General features: G+C 40.0%; 1 protein-coding gene across 1 annotated transcript in view; it reads left to right on the top strand.

Moving 5' to 3' along the window:
- LOC130922560 (bone morphogenetic protein receptor type-1A-like) overlaps window positions 1-23,557 on the top strand; it is a 68,132-nt gene that overhangs the window by 4,717 nt on the left and 39,858 nt on the right. Inside the window, exon 2 of the mRNA XM_057847388.1 lies at window positions 18,678-18,750. The gene's annotated coding sequence lies outside the window, so the exon portion shown is untranslated. The remainder of the gene's footprint in view (window positions 1-18,677; window positions 18,751-23,557) is intronic.

Here is a 23,557-nt window from a genome sequence, read left to right as displayed (position 1 = left end):
CGTCCAATCCATTTCAGGTGGGAGGGTTGGCAGCAATTGTTTGAATTGCGATTTTTGAGTTCTAGTCAACTTTTAAGTAAAAAAGTTCTGTAAGGTCTGATAGGATTTTGAGTTTTTTAGTGTTTAAAATAAATATATGATACCTGCAGTGTTGGAGCACATTAGGCACCAATGCCACTTGGTGTTCTATCCATCAATGACTACCAGGCTAAAATTGACAGTTAGCTTTATGAGGTTTTTATTTTACACCCTCATCACTCTACAACAGCAGGGGTGTCCAAAGTTTTCGCAAAGGGGGCCAGATTTGGTGTGGCAAAAATGTGGGGGGCCGACCTTGGCTAACGTCCTTTACTTAGACCAACATATTTCAGCAAATTTTAGCAAGCCATTCTGTGTGTCACATTTGCTTTATTATTTTTTTAAATTAATAATTTCAAAAATCTCGCAACTAGCCTTTGTGGCATACTCTTTCAAATCTCGGGCTCTTGCGAAATACTGCTGCTGTGAAATTAAACTACCTTCAAGTTGCTTCAATTTATCGCTACGTATCTTCCCTGTAATCTTGTCGTACATGTCAGCATGTCTTGTTTAGCAATATCGCCTCACATTGAACTCTTTAAAAGCAGCAAATGAGGCAGACACAGTTATTGCGTATATTAGAGAAGAAATAGTCCAATTTCCACCTATCCTTGAAGCGTCGGCCGTCGCAGTCAACTTTCTTTTTTATGTTGATTGTCGCTATTTTGAAAATTGGGAGTAAAGGGTCACATGGGGTAATGTTGCTTAGAGTGCTGCTGCCTTTTAGTGGGTAAATGAGGAGCAGCATTTAGTGTGTAAGCTACTTCATATGCTGGTAGCAGTACTGCTGACCAATTTATTAAGTGTCAGGAAAAAAAACACCCAGAGTATTCTATTCAAATGACAGTCACAAGGAGTAAAACCTCCCACCTCATCGAGGATAAAACCATTTGCAGTCCAAAACCACTCGAGTCTCAAGGTTTCAACGTGCACACGGGGTTTCGCTAAAGTCTTCCCACCTATCGAAGCGTGCGCAGCCTTTTTATTTACAAAGTCACATGGTCAGAAACATTTCATAACAGTGGGTATTTGGTGCGCGATAATTGGTTAGTTCAGAGTGAGTCAGCTCTAACTGCTTCTCCATATTTGGTGGTGTTCCTCAAAACTGGATGCTTACTGTGAAACAGAAGTGAAGCATATTACAGCTCGACTTGGGAATTTTTCAAAGACCTTGGGAACTTAGCTTTAGCTGGGACGAAAGGTAGTGAAGATTAGAGTCCACAGAAACTAGAGTTTCACATGCAAGCATATAGCTTCATAGCAGTTGATAATTGTGTTTTATAAGCATGAATAAAATATATTCTTTCACATTGTCTGTGTGCGGGCCAGACGTTATTGATTTTATGACAGAGGCTGGGGGCCGGATGAAATTTGTACAGGGGCCGCATTTGGCCCCCGGGCCGGACTTTGGACATGTCTGCTCGACAGTGTTGTGTTTTTACAGATTAAATAATGCCTATATAAGAGACACGTTAGTCACGCATCGACAGTCATAATTAATAGAAACCTAGCCCTCCGTTACGTTAGCAAGGTACAGTAACGTTAATCTTATTCATTAGCGCTACTTCTACTTAATTTTACCTTGTCCCGAGTATCGCTTCTCTGCTCTCGGAGCAAACGTGGTGCCTTCGTTGGAGCGGGGGCTAGCTGGCAGGTCGCGTGGTGGCGCCCGGCCGGGGTTTCGGGTCAGTCATCGGTCACGCGGCTTCTTTGTCGTTACCTCTAATTCATGCATGGTTGAAATCAAATATATCCGCCGCCTCTCCCTTCTTCCTTTACGCACATGACGTCAGCACGTTGTGCCGCATCAAAAGTAGTCCTGGCAAACGTCATGCTTAGAGCTGGCAAAACTAAACGATTGCTTGAGGCGGAGAAAATGCCTCGATCAATTTTTAAAATCAGGTTACTCAAATTATTTGAGTTAGCGTTTTAGCTCTAGTTTGAATTTTCATACTCTGCGGCCCACCTGCTTCAAATGGATTGGACGTCTACTAGTGATGAACTAATTGGTGGTAGGGTGCATCTTAGCCAAAGGAAGAACAAATGATTTTTTTTTACCTCATGCTTGATGGGAACAATAAATTGTTCTCGTTCTAGTTAGTTAGTAGTTAGTTTCTTCATGTTTACATTCACTAACTGTTGTTTAAAAAAAAAAAAAAAAAAAAAAAAAACGATAAGGTCAGTTTTTGTCACAATTTTTGTACCTTCTGTGGGCATTGCATTTGGAACACCATCTAGTGAAGTATTTGTACTCATATCAATGTGTCAGACAGCTGCACATTCCGCGTCTGAAGTATTTATACCGCACTAATAAAGGAAAGAATGCGTCGGTGCTCTCCAGCTGACTTTGGTGTCTTTTTGTTTTGATTGGGCCAAACGATCCTCGACATCGGCGCTGTCATATTCGTGTCAAATATGGCCAAGTACCATATTGGCTCGGATATAAGACGGCCCTGATTATAAGATGACCCCCTCTTTTTCAAGGCGGTTTAAAACAACATTGACTAACAGACTAGCCTCGTACTTTCACATATTTATGTAAAATAAATGCGTAACTGCCCCTTTTTTTGTTTTTTTCGTTTTTCTGCTCTTTTAACAAAGAATCGAGACTGTTTTACGTTCACATGTATAAAGAATTCGGGGATTTAAGCATTTATTCGCAAAAATTTTCAACGGAAAAGCTCTTTGTCTGTCTTGCTCTTGGTCAGCTTTGACAGCCACGCCAACAATGCAGGCCCCCTATTAAACAGGGCCCCGTGTCCCGTCAATAGTTATGAAGTCTATGGGTAACGGTTAGCATGTTTAATTTTGGACCATTTTTTATAGTTTTGACGAATGTCGTCCTCTCGCTCTTTCTCGCGCGTGTAAAACTTGTCTGTTCAGCATGTCCGTCGCAGGGATCTATTCCTGCTTCCCCTTTTCTTCTTTTTGCTTTTCTGAGCCGCAGGATCGCATTACTCGCCAGTCTGGAGGCGCAACGGTGGCACGAGGAGGAGGAGGGAGATCGGGTTTCACATCTCCAGCGCTAACCCCCCTCCCCGCTCGGAGGAACCTGGAGACAGAGTGGCTGAGCTGAGGAGCAAAACACGCGACGCCTCCTCCTCCTCCTCCTCCTCCTGCAAATGGCGCTTGCTCCGCTGCAGAAAAATAAGACACTTCTTCGTCCGTTGTTGTCTTTTGTGACTAAATTGACAAGAAATGCGGTCTGATTTTCTTTTTTTTTGTTGTTTTTTTTTTTTTTACCAAAAATGTTATTTTTTCAGATTCCTCCCCACCCACTTGCAGTTACTTTTTTTGGGAGAAAATAAGAACAAAAGACTGCCCAAGCAAAAGCCCTGGAAAATAAAGTTTAAGCGTTTTAAGTGTTCCTCATTGAACTCACTTGCTGCCAATGATGAGAATAGACTTCCAGTCCGAGTCAAAATAAATTGGACGTCTCACGCCATCAGTGACGCTGAAACATGAACCACCCACTTTAAATGAATTGGACGTCCATCCTTGTCAATGGCCAGCAATGAGTTAAATACTATGAAATCACTTAAAGTGTTACTTATTTTGGTACATTTGAATTTTGTTATGTGATTTGGACATCCATACTCAAAACAATAAGCGACGATCAAAATAGTCAATTATTTTTTATAATTGATTAGTTGTCGTGTAATTGTAGCGGTCCTACAGCGATACTTATCACTATGATCGGTAAAGGTGTGACAAAATGGCGAAACGGAGAGATATCACGACACTGGAGCTCAAAAGGTTATCGATAAGCACCCACAAAGAATCGATACATGGAGGGATATAAAAAAAGACCATCAATTTGCTACCAAAATTCTATTAGAATACAGTAGTGGCTACGTCATTGATGGCACTAGACATTGAAGGAAGCTGACCCTTTAGCCAGATAGCCGGAATCACGCCAGCCGAACTGCCGGACCCGCACTGGCGCAGCTTCAATGGCCCGGGCCGGCGAGATCCCGACGGTTGGGCCAAAAGGCTAAATGTTTGCCTTAGTCTTAACTAGAGGTGGGAATCTTTGGGCACCTAACGATTCGATTAGAGCTGAAACGAATACTCGAGTAACTCGAGTTTAAAAACTGATCCGAGTAATTTTATTCCCCTCGAGTAATCGTTTATTTTGACAGCTCTAAGCATCACGTTTTGCTCGGACAACTTTTAATGCGGGACAACGCGCTGATGTCACGTGCGTAGAGGAAGAAGCCAAAAAAAAAAAGAAAAAGAAAAAGAAAAAACAACTTACTGCAGCCGACAGCCGCTACAAACGACGCCGACGTTGCTAAATACTAGCCCGCACGATGCTACATTGGTAGCAGGTAGCGTCCGATGAGTCTCATAGAGATCACATGTATGTTGAACTAGATGCGCAATGACAGACTCGGCCGCGTATGGGCAGCGTTAGTAAACAGCCGCCATCTTAAAGCAGTAGAGCGCTAAGTGCTAATAAAGAGCGCTAAGCGCTAATATATAAGATTAACGTTACTGTCACTAGCTGAAGTAACGTTAGCCCTGCGGAGGGCTAGGTTTCTGTTAATTATGACCACTGTCGATGCGTGGCTAACGTGTCTTACATACAGGCTTTAACATAACATAGCGTTATGGAGTGATGAGGGTGTAAAATAAAAACTCAATAATGCTAACTATCAATTTTAGCTCAGTAGTCATTGCTGGATAAAACACCAAGTAGCACTGGTCCCTAATGTGCTCCAATACAGCCTGTATCATACATTTATTTTGAACACTGCAAAAATGTATATATATTTTTTTTTAAATAAGATCTAAAGGTTTTTTGAGTGAAAGCAGTGAATTAGTCTTTTTTTTTTTTTTCAATTCTAGTTACATCTGAGATGCAATTGTTGGCTGTTTTCAACAATATACGTCGAAAAGAAAGACATTGATTGACTGAAAATGGTTCAAGATTAGATGAAATGTCTTGTTTTCTCATGTATATTTATAATTGCTCTTCACCTAAAAATATATTTGTTTTATCCGATTACTCGATTAATCGATAGAATTTTCAGTCGATTACTCGATTACTAAAATATTCGATAGCTGCATCCCTAGATTCGATTACGATTCAGAGGCTACGATTCGATTATAAATCGATTATTGATGAACGCCCCCCCTCCGCTATTAGCTGCTTTTAATGTTTTATACATTAGTTACAAAAAAAAAAAAAAAGCCTCGCAGGCTTAAATAAACGACTATTTCAGTATCAAGTTAACAGTTAAAAACAATAAATAATATACTCAAATCCCCATTCTGTATCAGCAGCTTTAAACTACATTCAATTAATTTAATGTTGTGAATCCACCGTTAAAGTTGTTAAAATTGCTCCCGTTATTCCATAATTTCCCTTTTGTCTACTTTTGACATGTGAAAATTTTAAAACTATTTTAAAGATAGATTCAAGTCAATATTTTACTGATTTAGGAGTATTTTAGATAAAAAGTTAATTAGGTTCGCTTGGAAGGTTCGCTACAACAGCCTTGCAGGGAAGTCTACTGCTTTAAGGATGGCGGCCGTTTACTAACGCCCGCATCTAACTTTCTGTACATGTACTGCTAACGCCACCGAGTCTATCTTGCATCTAGTCCTATATAAATATGATATCTACCATACCATTATGTGGACGTACTTTGTAGCAGCTGTCGGCAGCAGTCAGGTATGTTGTTGTTTTTTTATCTCGCGGCATGAGTTGAGCTAGAGCCGGGAGTTGAGCATTGGCATTACCCGAGGGGCCGGGTAATGACAAGCATGATCAGTGTTTCCCCTAGGATTTTTTGAAGCTGTGGTGGTGGGCTGCATCGGAGTCGGACAGCCTCACCATGTCGTGCCACAGCGAATTTTTTTTTCTTCATTTTTTCCCCCAAGAAGAACCATAACAAAGATATATTTGAAATATTTCATTAGCCAGGCTAATGTTGTACCTCTCAGCTACAGTACATGTATGTAAAATGCGTAGCTGATTACAGCTACGTTACCCGATGTACTAATGCGACTTTTTTTCTCGTGGCAATAGTACGACTTACATCTCGTAGTGACTCAGGGTTGGCAACCCAAACTGTTGAAAGAGCCATATTTGACCCCCCAAAAAAACACAAAAAAAACTGATACAGTATGTCTGGAGCCACAAAAAATTAAAAGCCTTTTATAAGCCTTATAATTATCGATACTAGCTATATTAGCCTACTATAGAAATACGTAATTAGCTTTCATGATTAAATGTTTGTTTTCCCTGCAGTGGATCCTATAGAGAATGACGCACCACGTGACTACTCTGTTGTACTATGCCACCACAAGTTTAACTTCATTACAATATTAATGAATTGAAAGAATGTTTGTGTCATGTTTGTCCTCCTAGAAATCCTATTAAAACAAAAAAATATATTTCCCTCCCCCATCTTTTTCCATTTAAAAAAAAAAAAAAAAAAAGCTCCGAAGCATCGCTAAAGAGCCGCATGCGGCCCGAGAGCCGCGGGTTGCAGACCACCGTCGTAGTCCTCCATTTTCCTTTTATTTGACCCTCATAAGTACTACATTACCACAACAATAACAGTCCTTCTGTCAACTGACCCATTTAGAGCACTGGGGGAATTCTAATAGCCGTGTAAAGAGTTTTACTTGATTCGGTGAGAAAGTGAATAGTTTTTTCCCCGTTGTTCGTAAACTAAATTTCCACACAAAGGCACGTCGAGGTACCATTAACTTAGCAAGGAGAGGTATGAGAGTCATTTTTCGAGTGTCCCAGAGCTCGCGAAATTTGGGTGGGGGGGCGCATTTATCAAAGTTTCGTCAGCCGTAATTGTCTGAAGTTGGCGCGCCGGTGTTGTGCCGAAAAATAGCCACTCCACTGAAATGTCCCCCCTGACGGGAGCGCCCACACGTCACTCGTACAAACAGCCTTTTCTTACCAATCGATGGACACAGAAACGACGTTCTTGTACCGTGAATATGTATCATTTTACTCTGCTTGAACTGATAAATCGTTTACTGTGACCAACGCTCTGAAAATAGAGCAAGGCTTTATTTTGGGCCCCGCCTCTCCGCAGTCTCTCAGCGCAAGTTAGTCAAAGTTTGCTTTCCGTCCAAGACGGCCGTCCACCGCTCACTTTCGCCGAAAAGTCCGATCCAAATTATTGTAATGCCCCGGATATGGGCAAGAAGGAGAGAAGTCTGTATTTGCTTACCCACTTTATTGTGGTAACAATAATAAAGAAAAACAATAACAAAATAACAGCGGGCTGCTACAACATGCGACCGCTATCTCTCGCTATCTCGCTCGTTCTCCCATTCTTCCTACTCGTTCCCCTTGCGTCTCTTAAGGGGGGGCCTGCATAGTTACGAACATTAGGCTCCAATACACAATGAATAGGTGTCCGCTGAACTCCTCCCACTCGGCTGCCGCTAGTTTGAAGCGGCCTTAAAAATTTTTTTTTATTTAAATAAATAAATAAAATACATCTCATTTGCCAGGCGTGGCGGCTTTCATTTTAGTGTGGCGGTGCGCCACAATCTGTTGAATATAGGGGAATCCCTGATGATGTTTAGCAACTCTCGCTCCGTTCTTCCTCATTGCGTCCCGAAGACCACGCGGCGTGCTGAGTGTGTTTTACTTCCGCTTTACTTAACATATTTCAATAACGGAATTTGGATGTTTGTGAATCGTTCTCGAATCTTCCACGGCTGAATCGCGAATAATCTAAGAATCGGAAATTTCGCACACCTCTAGTCTTAACCCCGTGTACTGACTTCATTTTAAAGGTTGAAAAAAAGCTTCGAAGCACAAGTTGACAATTTATTCAAGTCGACAGCGATCATACAGCACAGAGGGACCCAGGTGAGGATTCGGGGTCACCATATCACAAGTCAACTAAAGGTTGCTGAGAAAAAATGACAACGATTAGTTGAACATTGTCTTTTTGAAGTCTCTTGTGGGGCGGGCTGTCGGCAGAAGAAGGGTGTGTTTGGGCGTTGTTTATGATTATTGTATGTTTGTGGATTGGACAGGAGGATTCGGGAATTACTGTTGTCAGGGCAACAAGGGTTGTGGATTTTGCTACCTCAGTGTCACAGTGGCTCTTGGAGTCCTATAAGTAGTGTTATCTGTTGGATATAGAGAGTTCTCCGGTGTTCCTTGTGCTGGGACAGGGCGTCCCTTCATTTGTTGTGGACTGTCCGGGAGAACTGATTGCGAGAGTTTGTGGTGCAGACGTGGGCTTGTCAGCGTCAATCTTGCTCAGTCAGTTGCATGACGCACACGTTGGGCTTCCGTGATAAGAAGGCCTCATATAGCTCTTATGCCCTATATTTTGCTTGTTTCCTTAAACTATGGTATACTGTAAGCGCTATTTATTCTATATTGGGTGTGTTAGAGTAATACAAACAGTCGATCGGTAAATACGAGAAAATATACTATTCCCTGATTGATTATATTAAGTGTGTTAGAATAATGCAAACAGTTAGACGGTGCCTTCGAGAAAAGGTACTATCTTCTTCAAAATCCAATTCATTTGGACTGTCACTGGATTGGATGTCTTGTACCGTCAGTGGCACTGAAACCAGAGCACTTACATTCACAGATTAGTTAGTTCCCGTCGACCCATGTATCGATAATTGTTGTTTCGCCATATCGTGAGCCTTGTATCGCAAATCGTATCGATCCTGAGCTACCCAGAACTTCCCATCTCAAATTATCACCTTGTAGTAATAGAGGTTTGGAGCCATTTTGTCTGTTCTTTGGTTTGGTTTATTATTATTTTTTTATTATGTTTCTCTCAGACAGAGTGCGACGTGAATTAGTCAGAAGGTGGAAATGCCTCCACGTCAACTTGAACGCTATTGATCGCGGCGCTAAATACTGCCATGCAGTGAATTATTCAAACCTGCTCGCCACTCTGGCGGCTCTCTGACCTTGGAGTGATTCCGCAAATCGCAGCTTTCATACTGTAAATGGACGCTCATTCGCCCCTCCTAGTCTAAATGGATTGGACGTCTAGCACCGTCAGTGCCGCTGAAAGAAGAACACGGATAGCTAGTCCTCATAGTTTGAAGGAAATGGAGGTCTATCATTGTTAATAGGAGGCAATGGAGTTACTTAATTGAATTTTAGGGTACTGGTACTGACATGTGACTTTTTGTTGATTTTCCGGTACTACCGGTACATTTTGGGGCATTTCGGGCATTCTTGTTGATTTTGGTACAATTCAAGGATTTTTTTGGGGGGTGGCGGTAACAATAATGGGCACAACTAGAGAAACACTGAAAGAGTTAGAAAATAAATAACATTACCGTAATTTTCCCAATATAACGCGCACTTTTTTTCCCCAAAATCAACTTGTAAAATCATAGTGCGCATTATACACGGGTACAGGGATGGAAAAAAAATATATATATATGATATATATATGATATATATATATATATATATATATATATAAATATACACAGTGGGGAGAACAAGTATTTGATACACTGACAATGGGTTTTCCCATTGGCAGTGTATCAAATACTTGTTCTCCCCACTGTATATATAAAGACCGATTTTTAAAAAAAATTTTATTGACACGGCCATGTGGTGTTGAAGAAAACGTATGCGGCTATCCATTGCCGACCATTACGGTACATGATACCATTTTGTTTGGGGAATACTTCACTGTAATTGGTCAAATGATTTCGTCTGTGTTAAATTCTGCTTTTTTTCACTCTTCATAAAGCACAGAATTCAGTTTCTTCAACTCATTTGAGTCAAATTTTCCCTAGATTTTACAAGTAAATTTGGAGTGCGCGGGCGGTTTAATATTCAGGAAATTACGGTAATTTTGGGTTTTTATTTATGTAATTGTAGTACTGAAAATGATATCGGGGATCGAGGTTTTTTTTTTTTTTTTTTTCTCACCTGATTTTGAGAATCTGCCATTACCAAAAAAGTCCAGAAAAAGTTTTGTAGTTTTAGTTTTAATTTGGACATTAGTTCCAAACATGTTACAGCACTGCACTGTTTACTGTAAGGCTGCAGCAACTAATCGATTAAATCGATTAAAATCAATTTAGTAAATTAGTTGCCAAGGAATTTGATAATCGATTTTTGCCGGCAGCAATGAGCAGTCCCGTTTGGGTCCGTGGGTGTGTGTAATGTGAGGCTGCATGCGCCTGTGATATGAGAGAGAGAGAGAGAGAGAGAGAGAGAGAGAGTTCACTGCTGCACTCAAGATGGGTTGCCAAATCAATATGATTACGAAGTGTCGAGAGTTAGATTGTCTTTTGTGTTGTGTTGTTAGATCCAGTATGCCTCTGTCAGATGTGCGTAAATGAAGCCGATTGTATTGTTTATATTCTTTGTTGATGAGACCTTACCACTTAGCACGGAGCGCTAAACTAGTCAGTGATTATGCTAATCGGTAGGGGTGTAACGGTACACAAAAATCTCGGTTCGGTATGTACCTCGGTTTTGAGGTCACGGTTCGGTTCATTTTCGGTACAGTAAGAAAACAAAATGCAAAATATAAATTAAAGATACACGATAATATCGGTCGCCGATAATTATCGGCCGATAATGGCAATTATGACGTCACACAGATAATCCAGATGATAAAAAAATTCAACCGATAATGCAATCCGATAATTATATACTTGATTTAGCCTCCAAATGTGCACAACTGAAGAATTTAGCACGCCGCCTCCTCAACCCCTCCCCTCTCTGAAGCCCCTGAGGGAGGAGGGGTTGAGGAGGCGGAGTTACACGACAAGAAATAGTTGAATATGATGGCGGCTGTTACTAAAAAAACGACGCTCTCGCCATCTGCGAAATATGTACTGCAGAACTTCCACGAGGCCGAAAGAAAGCGTCCTCATTCAAAACCACTAACCCAGCATCCATTTAAAACTGCATTACAAAGGTTTTTGGAACGAATACGAGGCTGCTGCTGCTAGCGGGAATGCTAAAGCTATTGTAAACACTAAGTTAAACTACGGGGCTTGTGACGATACAGAGTCGGGTTGTTTGGGAAAGCAGCCCAAGGCGGGTGGCGAACTCGCATCTAAGGCTAAACACCGGCACGACTGGAGACCGATAGTTGGCAAGTAGCCGTCTTCCGACGTAGCCCGCCGCTCTGGCCGGTCCGGCAGGCCGCCCCGCCGATGGCGAGGCGGGCAGAGCCCGGTTCCCAGGCTTCAGGACCTCCGGCGAACACCCCGGTTTCTCGAGCGTTCCCTCACGGCGTGTGAGCAGAGCCAGGCCCCGAATACGCCGCGGCGAACCGGCCGGTGCGGGCGGATTATCCGGTACGAACGTAGCCGCCGCCGAGACGAAACACGATTTTTTTTTTTTTTTTACCGAAATGACCCGAGAGCTAAAGCCCTGGATGAAAAAAATAATGCAGTTTATACCACCACCATTCATCATGAAAAACATGCCGATCACATTTTCATCACTACATTTGGAAAAGTGATGTCCAGTAAGCAAGCTTATCATGACGGCACAGTGGTTAGATGATAATTTAAACATGGAGAAAACTAAGTCAGCCAGTCAATAATGCATTCATTATGTAAAATGACGAGCGGTCAGATGAGTTTGTAACGCTGCCTTTATTTTCGGCTTAACAAAACTCAGGCACAAAACAACACGCACGGAGATGCGAGCTCCAACTCCATCCAAATAGTACTGCCGTGTATCAGTTTAGCTGCTGTAAAGCAAATGTCGTGAGTGCCGCAAATGTAAACAAAGCGCTGCAGAATGGGTACATGACATCTCGCTCTTTTGAGTCAATCATTTTCACAGTGTGCAACAAAGCATATAACATTAGGAATCACTTTTCAAATTAATTTAACTTATTTGTCTGCTCAATTACAGTCACAGTAGATAATCAAAACTTATTGACACTTATTAACACTTATTTAAATATGCACATTCCTGTTGTAATGAAAATAATATTCTGGAGCCACAAATATTCAAAATCTTTTCTTCTTCCAAGTGTTTTTTAGGATTAAGTATAATAATGTATTGCTTAAAATAAGGCTGTTAAGATTATTTTCAGCTAGCTATTTTTCTTCCAAGAAATCTGAGAGAAATACACTTGAAGCGCTGGCAGATAATTTCACTTATTTCCAATAGATTTACACTTAAAACTGACTAGTTTTAAGGAAGTGTTTTATTAATGTTATATATGTTAGGAACGGCTTACTTTTAAAGGCATTTTTGTGCAACTTAGGTATTTACTCTGTAAGTAATTGTTGCCAAAAGTTTACCATTACACAATGTCAGACAATCTGTCATTATTTAGATGTTGGAATTGACGACTTGTTCATATTTTATGTTGGAAAAAAAGAGCAATAAATTATATTTTTGCACAGTAATATTTTCTTTTGTGTATTCTTTAAAATTTTACATAATTCTTTTAATAGAATTATCGGCTTGACATTATCGGTTATCGGTTGGAATGAGGAGGAAATTATCGGTTATCGGTATCGGTTGAAAAATGTATTATCGTGCATCACTAATATAAATGTGCTAGCTGTTTATTACACACAATCTTTCAACAATAGGAACATTAGCCTATACAAAGCTAGAATTGTGCTTAAAAAGTAGCAGGTATTTAAAGATAATCCAGCAACAATTTGCCTTTCAGACCTCGCGTACTGGTCAGCTTTCTTTCTGAAAGAAAGAAGAAAAAAGAAGAGAGAAGAGAAAAGCAATCCCAATGACAAAGATTTTAACATGTATTTTACAAAGGAAATGCCTCAATTAATCATTTTTTTTCTTATGAACGGTTTCAAAAGCTTTATTGGTGGATTTTCTCAAGTTAAAGCGCAACAAAAATTAATAAATTGTGTAAGCAGGATCTGTGTATTATTCTTATTATTTAATTACAGCTGTTTTAGCTTATTTTATTTAAATGGGCTATTATTTATTTTATTATGTGTTTATATTTTACAGATGTGATGTCGTATTCATTTATACTGTATATTTTATGTTGTATAACTTTAGTTCCTATGTGAATATTAGTTCCTACTTGTTTTGTTGTGGTAGGAGGGTTTTGTATTGAACACGGGGCCGTGTTGGTTATTATTATAGCAGAGAAGACCGCTGTAAATCAACAAAGACAAGTCAACTGTGCCCCGATCTCCCACTCAAGAGATTTGATGGACTCAAAAAGTGGGTTACGATTGCATATTAGTTAGAAAATCGACCGGATCCACCGTATTTTTACACAAGCGACTTCTGGTCTGCCCGATCCTAGCTACCGGTAGTAGTATCGACGCAGGAGGGTCGCGTCTCTCATCAAATAATAAACTCTGCCATTCTTGTCGCGTGCGTCACATTGAGCCGCTTCTGGGACGCGTCTAACCTGCGGCCGCACTGCGACTGCTGTGCATTTGCTGATTGACTTTAACACCCGCGTTTCACTGCGTTCTCGCGGCGGCCACGTTGTTGCGCCGTTGACGTTTCTGGGTTATACTTTCCTACCGTGTTGGTCCGCATTATAGTAGAGAAGACAGAGTAAATATAATCTAGACAAGAAATTTTAACCCGATCGACTCACAGCCTCGAAAAGTAAGGGTTACATTACGTCAGAATCTCATTCGGTACGCCTCCGTTCCGAACCGAGCAACACTTATCTTAACGGTTCAATACAAATACATGTACCGTTACACCCTTATCGGTGTCTTAAGTGTCGGTTTCTATTGTGTTTTGGAGAAGCATATTAGCACTTGAGTTATTGTTAGACAGTAAAGTTGTCTCATTTCTTTTTAGAAAGAAACCACACACATAAACCCATTCATATAGCAGTGATTCTTAACCTTGCTAAAGGTACCAAACTCCACGAGTTTCACATGTGCATTCGCCGAACCCATCGGAATTTAATCGATATATGGTAGCAAGCAAATTCCTGTTGAAATTTATTCAAGTTTCAAATTTACTGCAAATAAATTGGGTGTTTTCAATGTTACTTTTTCACATTGGAAAATGAAATTTCATGTCAAAATTCTGATTTATTATTTAATTATTTTACTTTTAACCTGTCCTGTTCAGCTGCCTAGATGTGGAGAATAGGAATCTTGAGTGTCCTTATGGTCTGAACAGCTTTAATACAGTGCCTCGCAAAAGTATTCGGCTCCCTTGAATCTTGCAACCTTTCGCCACATTTCAGGCTTCAAACATAAAGATATGAAATTTAATTTTTTTTTCAAGAATCAACAACAAGTGGGACACAATCGTGAAGTGGAACAACATTTATTGGATAATTTAAACTTTTTTAACAAATAAAAAACTGAAAAGTGGGGCGTGCAATATTATTCGGCCCCTTTACTTTCAGTGCAGCAAACTCACTCCAGAAGTTCAGTGAGGATCTCTGAATGATCCAATGTTGTCCTAAATGACCGATGATGATAAATAGAATCCACCTGTGTGTAATCAAGTCTCCGTATAAATGCACCTGCTCTGTGATAGTCTCAGGGTTCTGTTTAAAGTGCAGAGAGCATTATGAAAACCAAGGAACACACCAGGCAGGTCCGAGATACTGTTGTGGAGAAGTTTAAAGCCGGATTTGGATACAAAAAGATTTCCCAAGCGTTAAACATCTCAAGGAGCACTGTGCAAGCCATCATATTGAAATGGAAGGAGCATCAGACCACTGCAAATCTACCAAGACCCGGCCGTCCTTCCAAACTTTCTTCTCAAACAAGGAGAAAACTGATCAGAGATGCAGCCAAGAGGCCCATGATCACTCTGGATGAACTGCAGAGATCTACAGCTGAGGTGGGAGAGTCTGTCCGTAGGACAACAATCAGTCGTACACTGCACAAATCTGGCCTTTATGGAAGAGTGGCAAGAAGAAAGCCATTTCTCAAAGATATCCATAAAAAGTCTCGTTTAGAGTTTGCCACAAGCCACCTGGGAGACACACCAAACATGTGGAAGAAGGTGCTCTGGTCAGATGAAACCAAAATTGAACTTTTTGGCCACAATGCAAAACGATATGTTTGGCGTAAAAGCAACACAGCTCATCACCCTGAACACACCATCCCCACTGTCAAACATGGTGGTGGCAGCATCATGGTTTGGGCCTGCTTTTCTTCAGCAGGGACAGGGAAGATGGTTAAAATTGACGGGAAGATGGATGCAGCCAAATACAGGAACATTCTGGAAGAAAACCTGTTGGTATCTGCACAAGACCTGAGACTGGGACGGAGATTTATCTTCCAACAGGACAATGATCCAAAACATAAAGCCAAATCTACAATGGAATGGTTCAAAAATAAACGTATCCAGGTGTTAGAATGGCCAAGTCAAAGTCCAGACCTGAATCCAATCGGGAAGGAAGAATGGGCAAGAATGTCAGTCTCTCGATGTGCAAAACTGATAGAAACATACCCCAAGCGACTTGCAGCTGTAATTGGAGCAAAAGGTGGCGCTACAAAGTATTAACGCAAGGGGGCCGAATAATATTGCACGCCCCACTTTTCAGTTTTTTATTTGTTAAAAAAGTTTAAATTATCCAATAAATTTTGTTCCACTTCACGATTGTGTCCCACTTGTTGTTGATTCTTGACAAAAAATTAAAATTTTATATCTTTATGTTTGAAGCCTGAAATGTGGCGAAAGGTTGCAAGGTTCAAGGGGGCCAAATACTTTTGCAAGGCACTGTATATCACGTGGGAGTTTGATATACTCTCATTTAGTGCTGCAACTATTAATTGATTAACTCGACGAATTCGATTAGAAAAACTTAAATTAAAGTGGCGTTGTCGTGGTTTGTTTTGAAAGTGTTTGCATTTAGTTGTATTGATTTGGGTGGATACTGTGGCTCCCTGTTAAGACAACACAAGGTTTTGTTTGTGGTAATGTTTTTTTTTAAATGCATTCGTAATTTAGTTTCTAGGTATATTTAGCTGTTTTTTGTGGGAATATGTGTTTGAACCATTTGTTAAGAGCATTGTTTAAAAAAAAATATATATTTTTTTAGTTAGCATTTTATGGCATTTAAACTAGCGAACTTTTGCTATGTAAGTAAGCCAATTGTTCTTTTGTTGTACTTCGATCCTCATTCATTGATTTTTTTTTAATTTCTTTTTTTTTTAATACCGTTTGAGGCTCAGCTCAGGTATTTTAATTTTTTATGTTCCTTATCCGATTACTCGATTATTCGAACCAACTAGTTCATCAATTAATCGACAACTAAAATAATCGATAAGCTGCAGCCCTAAATCAATTATATATAAAAAAGAAAAAAAAAAATCTTTAGTTGCAGCCGTAGTTTACAGTACTTCCTCTTCTGCTTTTTCCGGAAGTATTGTGGAGTAAGCCTGAACGATATATCGTTTAAACATCGCCATCGCGATGTGCATGTGCGCAATAGTCCCATCGCAAGCACGTGCGATAGTTTTTCTTTTTTTTGATCCACATACGCCTCACTTTCCTGTCTGCGCACAGCCTCCTACCCTCCCTCTCCCAGCCTTTTGATCCTCTCAGTCACTGCGGCACAACAATGGCTTTGATCTGGCCAAAGAAGCAGACTTCACACGGGCATCTGTCAATCATCGTTGAACTTGTTAAACAGTTGCAAGGAAGCCGCGCTGGAATGAATGTGTGTACTGTGGGGACGTTGGAGACATTTAAATGCCAGAAGTGATCATGAGGAGTTTGAAATTTCTACATGTCACTTCAACGATCACAGCTAAAGTAGATAAACAGAAGCATTTAATAAAGCCAAGCATTTATCTGCTACAGTACTTTATTCTTGTTCAAAAATGATTTGGTTGGACAGTTATGTTTAAAACTTATCATAATTATGAAATTTGAAGTGCTTAAAAACCATTTATTTTTATACATTTTTTAAATCACTTGGGGGGGGGGTTGGGGGGGTGAAAAAAAAACATGTCTTATACACGGTGACCCAAAAAAAAGTTTACACTGCCATAATACAACTTAAATGCCATGTTTATTCATCTTAGAATTAGAATTGAATCACAAATTATACATTATTGTAAAGAACATGTACAGTACACTCTATTTTTCAATGTGTCCTCCCTTAAGTGTCACAACAGCCTCCAGGCGCCTGCGGAACGCTTCTTTATGTAGGATGCTGTCATCTTTTCCCAAGATCTAACAATGGACCTCTCCAAGGCTGCCACAGCAGTTTGTGGCTTCTTACAGGCACTGTCCTCCACAGTTGCCCATATGCTATAATCCAGGGGATTGAGATCTGGACTCTGGGGTGTCCACATATCACCTTGTCGATCAACTTTTTGGTCGGCACAGATCGGCACTTCCAGACCCAGGTTTTCGTAAGGCTGTTCCAATATCTTTCAGCTTCTTTTTAACTTTGTAGACTGCACATCTGGATATTCTCAGATTTGCTGTAATCTCAGTAGGTGTCAGACCGGCACGCAGCAATTCAGGTACAGCTAAAGTTTTCTTCATTTTCAGCAGAAGCACAGGAATTGTAGAGACGAGAGATTACCAGCTGCATTGAGTGACCTTAATGAATCACTTAAGCATGACAACCTATTTAGATATGTTTCAGTGGCTTTTAAACAAGCAGTCAACTGAGTGTAAACTTTTTTTTGGGTCAACCTGTATGTATTTCTTTCCAATGCTAAATCTGAATAAATACATTGGGCACAAAAAACACACACACAAAAAAAAAAATTAAAATGGGGGGGTGGGCTACTTCGCGGTTTTTCACTTATCGCGGCGGGTTCTGGTCCCCGTTAACCGCAAAAAACAAGGGATGACTGTACACTGTGGTGATCTAAAGTCTTTCCAAACAGCTATTTAAGTCATCTTGTGAAAATATCTTGAAAAAAATATATATAAATGTTTTTTAATATCGCAATATAATATCGCAATATATCGCAAACCCAAAAAAAATCGCAGCAATAGTTTTTCCCAATATCGTTCAGGCCTATTGTGGAGTATAAATCACTATATATTTTTGTTTCTTTTAGCAATACTGTTGTATTTCTGGCTTATTTAAATCTATAACATGTCACCCAATTATGATTCACTGAAAAGTGGCCCACGATTGGATCGAAGACATCCCTAGTATCTATATCAAATTGCAAAGTATGCATGTTGACGACAGTAATTGTGCGGCACCCCATGATTCAGACGTCATTTCCAAATGTTCACGTTTAAGCAAAAAAGTGAAAGTCCCGCAGCGCAAACAGAAGTCACGTGACCTGTCTTTGCACGTTTACCTCCCGGCCCGCATACCTCAAGCCACTTTGCTTGTTTACCAGCTGACTACAACTGGTTTCTCCGCTTTCAGATTCTAGAACGCAACTTATTGCAGTATTCCCGTAAAAACAAAAATGAGAAAGCTAAGCGGTTGATCTCCAGAATTAGATAAGAAACAGCTGCTCTTTGTTTGTTTTTTTTCCCCTCGCGAGTGAGAGCTACTTCTATTTTCTCCTCTTCACGTCTATAAAAAGCAAACTCCTCCTCTTTTTCTTCATTCCAGAACAAGAAGTAACCATTTCATGATGAATTCATTGGTTTATTATAATTTTAGTTGGACTAAAAATGACGTGTCGTGAATAGAAAGCGTGACTCAACGTTTGTTTCACTCTCGTCCTTACAGGTTGCGCCGATGTGACGCGCTTTTCCCATGGAGCCTTGCAGCAACATGCTACACGCACGGACAAAGCGCTCAGGTATGGACACATACGCACACGCCCGCAAATTAGGTTTGAAAATCAGATTACATCCCGTCTGCTCTCCCATGAGTTTAACCCTTGATCCCAGCAATGACGGCATGACTGGCCAATCAGGAGGCTTTCTGTCTTTTTAATTGCAGCCTCCGATTGGCTCATTTTGCCTGCCGTCCACTTTGATTGATTACAAAACCACTGACAGCATTGTGCGTGTGTGTGTGTGTGTGTGTGTGTGTGTGTGTGTGTGTGTGTGAGTAGTCATTCAAGCGATTGCGTTAACTCTTTTATTGCAATCTATAGACCCTACCCACCGACATCACAAAATCACGTGCTCGCTGTATGGTTCCGCCCACTTGTCCGTCATTTTGTGTCTGTATTATCAATGGTCTCAATTGATCGAGCAATTTATAATGCATTTCATGGAAGACCCGGTGCTTTCGGATGCCGTAAACTCACTTGATGCGTTGCATAAAAGGCGTTATGTGGAAAAGCTTCAGTTTATCCATTCGCCAGATCCATATTTGATGCCTAAATCGATGTTTTTCGACCCGCTGTCTCCACCGTATTTGCCTGACATCTGCTAGCTACCCTGAACTGTACAACTATCTTGTCCACACAAAATCAGCCTATTCTCACGAAAGTTTGAAAAACTTTAAGAGCTTGGAGGCTTATAAATACTTTGTTGCTGGTTGGGTGAAACAGGTCCTCGTCCACGAAAATTCGGCAGGAATCTATCTTGCGCGAAATTTTCAATTCAAAATCTTTTGTTATTGCTAACATCCACTGTCAAGTCTAATGTATTTCATGTCGTTTGTCAATGGAGTTAGGGCTTTTAATGTTTATATGGTTTAGCGATAGCACTCTCACTACATACATACGTGTATGTTGTCGGCGATTAGCCTAGCAATGATCTTAATTGTGGTTGTCAGCCCAAAACCCTCTAAATATATATTAAATGCATCTTACTAGATATAAAATGACTACTACATAATCTGTGGTAATCGTTTGGAGCCCAGTTTTCTCGTCGAATTGCAGCAGCCCATCTCGGTCTCCTCTCGAGGTCTCTCGGAATCCGGTAGAACTTCAAGTCTCTCCGCCTATCTTCTGTTATTGCAACTGACCGCTACACACGCCTTCACCATTTTGATTATTAATGTTAACGAGCAGAAAAACATGTCGTAAATAGGAGGAATGTACGTAGCCGTAACAGGGAAACATGATGTGTTGACGGACAATTGGGCGGCACCAGTCAGGAGGAAGGAGTTGTGACGTCACGTGGGTAGGGTCTATAGTGCTAGATGCACCAAATATGCTTTAATAATAAAACATACAAATCCAGTTTAAAATATGTAATTATTCTTGATCAACTAAACCAATTAAAAAAAAAAAAAAAAAAAAAAAAACGATAAAAATCAAGTTCTTGAAAATAATAATGATCATACAATATGCATGTTCATTGTTCAAATAAAACAGGTTGTCAAATGGAATTTGAGTGAACATTGTGACTGCGTCAATGTACTACTCAAAGACCTTGAGAAACGGCCCTGCCCGTCCCGTCTCGGCCAGTCTGCGCCTCCAAATCACTCCCATATGTCCCGCAACAAGCACGCGCACACATTTATTTCTTTGCTTGAGAATGCAAGCGCAGATGATTTCAGTGCAAAAGTATGTCGGAGTTCCCCAAGAAAGATCTGAAGCAGAAACGTTGAGGTGACTGACGGGACGTGATCGAGATTTTGTACATATTAAATGGGAAGCGATCACGTGTCGTTCTTTTTTTTTTTTCCACTCGGGCGCCATTTTCGGTCTTAGAAAGCTCAGTTGAATTGATTTTTAGGAAAGCGGGATTTTCACTTATTGATCGGCAGTGAATGATCACGTTTCAGTTCTATTGACGGCTAGTAGTGTGACAATTAGAGGTGGGAATCTTTGGGCACCTAACGATTCGATTACGATTCAGAGGCTCCAATTTGATTATGAATCGATTATTGATGCACCCCCCCAACAACTGCCCCGCTTATAATGTTTTGTACATTAGTTCCACAATTATTAGAAAATCCTCTCTGGCTAAACCAAACTACTATTTCAGTATCAAGTCAACAGTTAATAACAGTAAATAAAATACTCAAGTCTCCATTCTGTATCAGCAGCTTTAAACTACATTCAATTAATTTAATGTTGTGGATCAACCGTTAAAGTTGTTAAAATTGCTCCCGTTATTCCATAATTTCTAGGGTTGTTCCGATCATGTTTTTTTGCTCCCGATCGTTTTAGTTTGAGTATCTGCCGATCCCGATATTTCCCGATCCAATTGCTTTTTTTTGCTCCTGATTCAATTCCAATCATTCCCGATAATTTAACTCGGACGAATATATACATTCAACATACAGTACATAAGTACTGTATTTGTTTATTATGACAATGAATCCTCAAGATGGCATTTACATTATTAACATTCTTTCTGTGAGAGGGATCCACGGATAGAAAGACTTGTGACTTTGTATATTGTGACTAAATATTGCCATCTAGTGTATTTGTTGAGCTTTCAGTAAATGATACTGTAGTCATGCCCAAATGCATGATGGGAAGTGGAACCATGACTGTGCGTAGTGCTACCAGTTGATATATCTTCTCTGCGTTGGCAAATAACACAAGGTCTTAAGATAAAGATCAATTTCTACCTTGCTCCCCCACATTGCTTCCCATGATATTTCTAATCGTAGGGAGAGGGATTGTAAGGTTTTAGCCAATAAAAAAAGGCTTCAAATGCTGCCAAAATTCATTCTACTCATTTAACGCTGCCTTTTATCTCTCTATATAGGTAAAATGGTGCCATTACAGATTGAGCGCGACAACGCGTGAGTGGGTCGTGCAGCGCATGCATTAATTGCGTGAAATATTGTAACATGATACATTTTTTAAAAAAATTAATTACCGCCGTTATTAGGATAAATTTGATAACCCTACCTTAAGCCTAAACTAAAGACTCTGGAAGAGTGAAACATGTCTGTAACGTTAAATACAATTAGAAAACAATTTAATTAAAAATATATATATATGTATATATATATACATATATATATTGAAAAAAGGCATGGCCGATATTTTTTTGCCGATTCCGGTACTTTTAAAATGACGTGATCGGACCCGATCGATCGGCATCTCTACCCGAAAGGTTATCGATATGCTTCCACCAAGAATCAATATATAATTTTAAAAAGGTGGCACTGTTTAAAAAAATATAAAAGGAACCAACAGGTTGCTATAAAAATGTTCTTAAAAAATAGAATAGTGTCCAAATTAGCACACTGGCTGCCATTGGCGGCGCTAGAAATCCAGCTCATTTTGACTGGATTGGACGTCTAGCGCTATCCATAGCACTGAAACCGGAGCATTCGCAGCCAGTCTTATGTGGACAATTTTGGGTCACTTCCTGTTCATTCTAGGGTATTTATAGGTAACTTCCTGTTCATTTTGAGTCCCTTCCTATTCATTTTGGGGACATTCTTGTTTCACTTGCTTTTCAGTGACCCAAAATCAGAGGTGGGTAGAGTAGCCAAACATTTTACTCAAGTAAGAGTAGCGTTACTTCAAAATAATAATACTCAAGTAGAAGTATTCATCCCAAAAAAATGTACTCAAGTACAAGTAAAAAAGTAATTCGAGAAAAGAATGCTCAAATAATGAGTAACATTGTGAGTAACTTCTGAAGACGTTTGATTTTTTTTTTTTTTTTTTTAAACACTGGCATTTTTTTTCTCGGCACAAAGTTATATGAAGTTATGAATTGTTACTATTATACTGTACAATAACAAATTACATACCCAAATTAATTCAAAAATATACAACAACAAAAAAACATTGAATTCCGGTGAGAGAAAACTAAACATTATTCGTCCAAAGAGCACGAGTGTCCTCTAGTGGAGGAGACATTTTCTATTATGAAACTAAAAGGATCGTATCGCCAGTTTTCCGTGGTTAATCAGTACCAAATAAAACCTGGGAGCGAGATTAAAATATGCGCTTTCGAGTCATGATGATGAATCCGGAATTTTTAGTACTGCTTTAAAGAGACCACGTGATGGAACAGGCCGGCGTGCTCATTGTTTAATCCACCTGCAGTCGACTGGGAGGTTAATTTTCGATTAATCGATTATTTTACGACACTGTTCGGATGTGCGCTGGTCCTCATGGCAAACGTCTGTCTTCCTTAAGGCAAAACAATACCGCTTTTGCCCACCGGCATAGCTAAAATCGACCAAAACTGCAAAGTTACCAAGTGTTGCTTTAAATCGCAACTCGTGAGGTACCCAGAGGTTCCCACCTCTATTGATTGTAATAGACATCCAGTCCACTTTTGCATTCCATTTTCGCAACTTTAATTTTTTGTTAGCGTAAAGTGCGTCTTCCGTTGCGTCTTAGCGTTAAGCGAACAGTTTTTCAGCACAAAGTGTATTTTTTATACAAAGGAAGACTATATGTCATTTACCTTTTTGTGTGTGCATTTAGTATTACAGTTTGGCTTAAGTGTCATAAACATCAACACTGAACTGTAGTCAGGCAGCATTTTTTCACCACTTATAATATAGGACTCGGCCGATTTGCCATATACGACAGGTTGAATGTGTGGCAACAAGATATGAACCCATTGATTTATGTGATCGTATTGCCGCTTTATGGCTCGCCTGGCTTTGTTTTATGGCCGCGTCATAGGACAAAGGCTGCACTATCCCTATAATGGAGCGACCTGTGACTATGGCGATGATGAATATTGAAGATTAGCATTCACAGCCAGTCCTCCCAGTGT

The sequence above is a fragment of the Corythoichthys intestinalis genome, chromosome 10 (assembly GCF_030265065.1).
Source record: "Corythoichthys intestinalis isolate RoL2023-P3 chromosome 10, ASM3026506v1, whole genome shotgun sequence".
Lineage (NCBI taxonomy): Eukaryota > Metazoa > Chordata > Actinopteri > Syngnathiformes > Syngnathidae > Corythoichthys > Corythoichthys intestinalis.
This window is presented reverse-complemented; position numbering and strand designations above follow the sequence as displayed.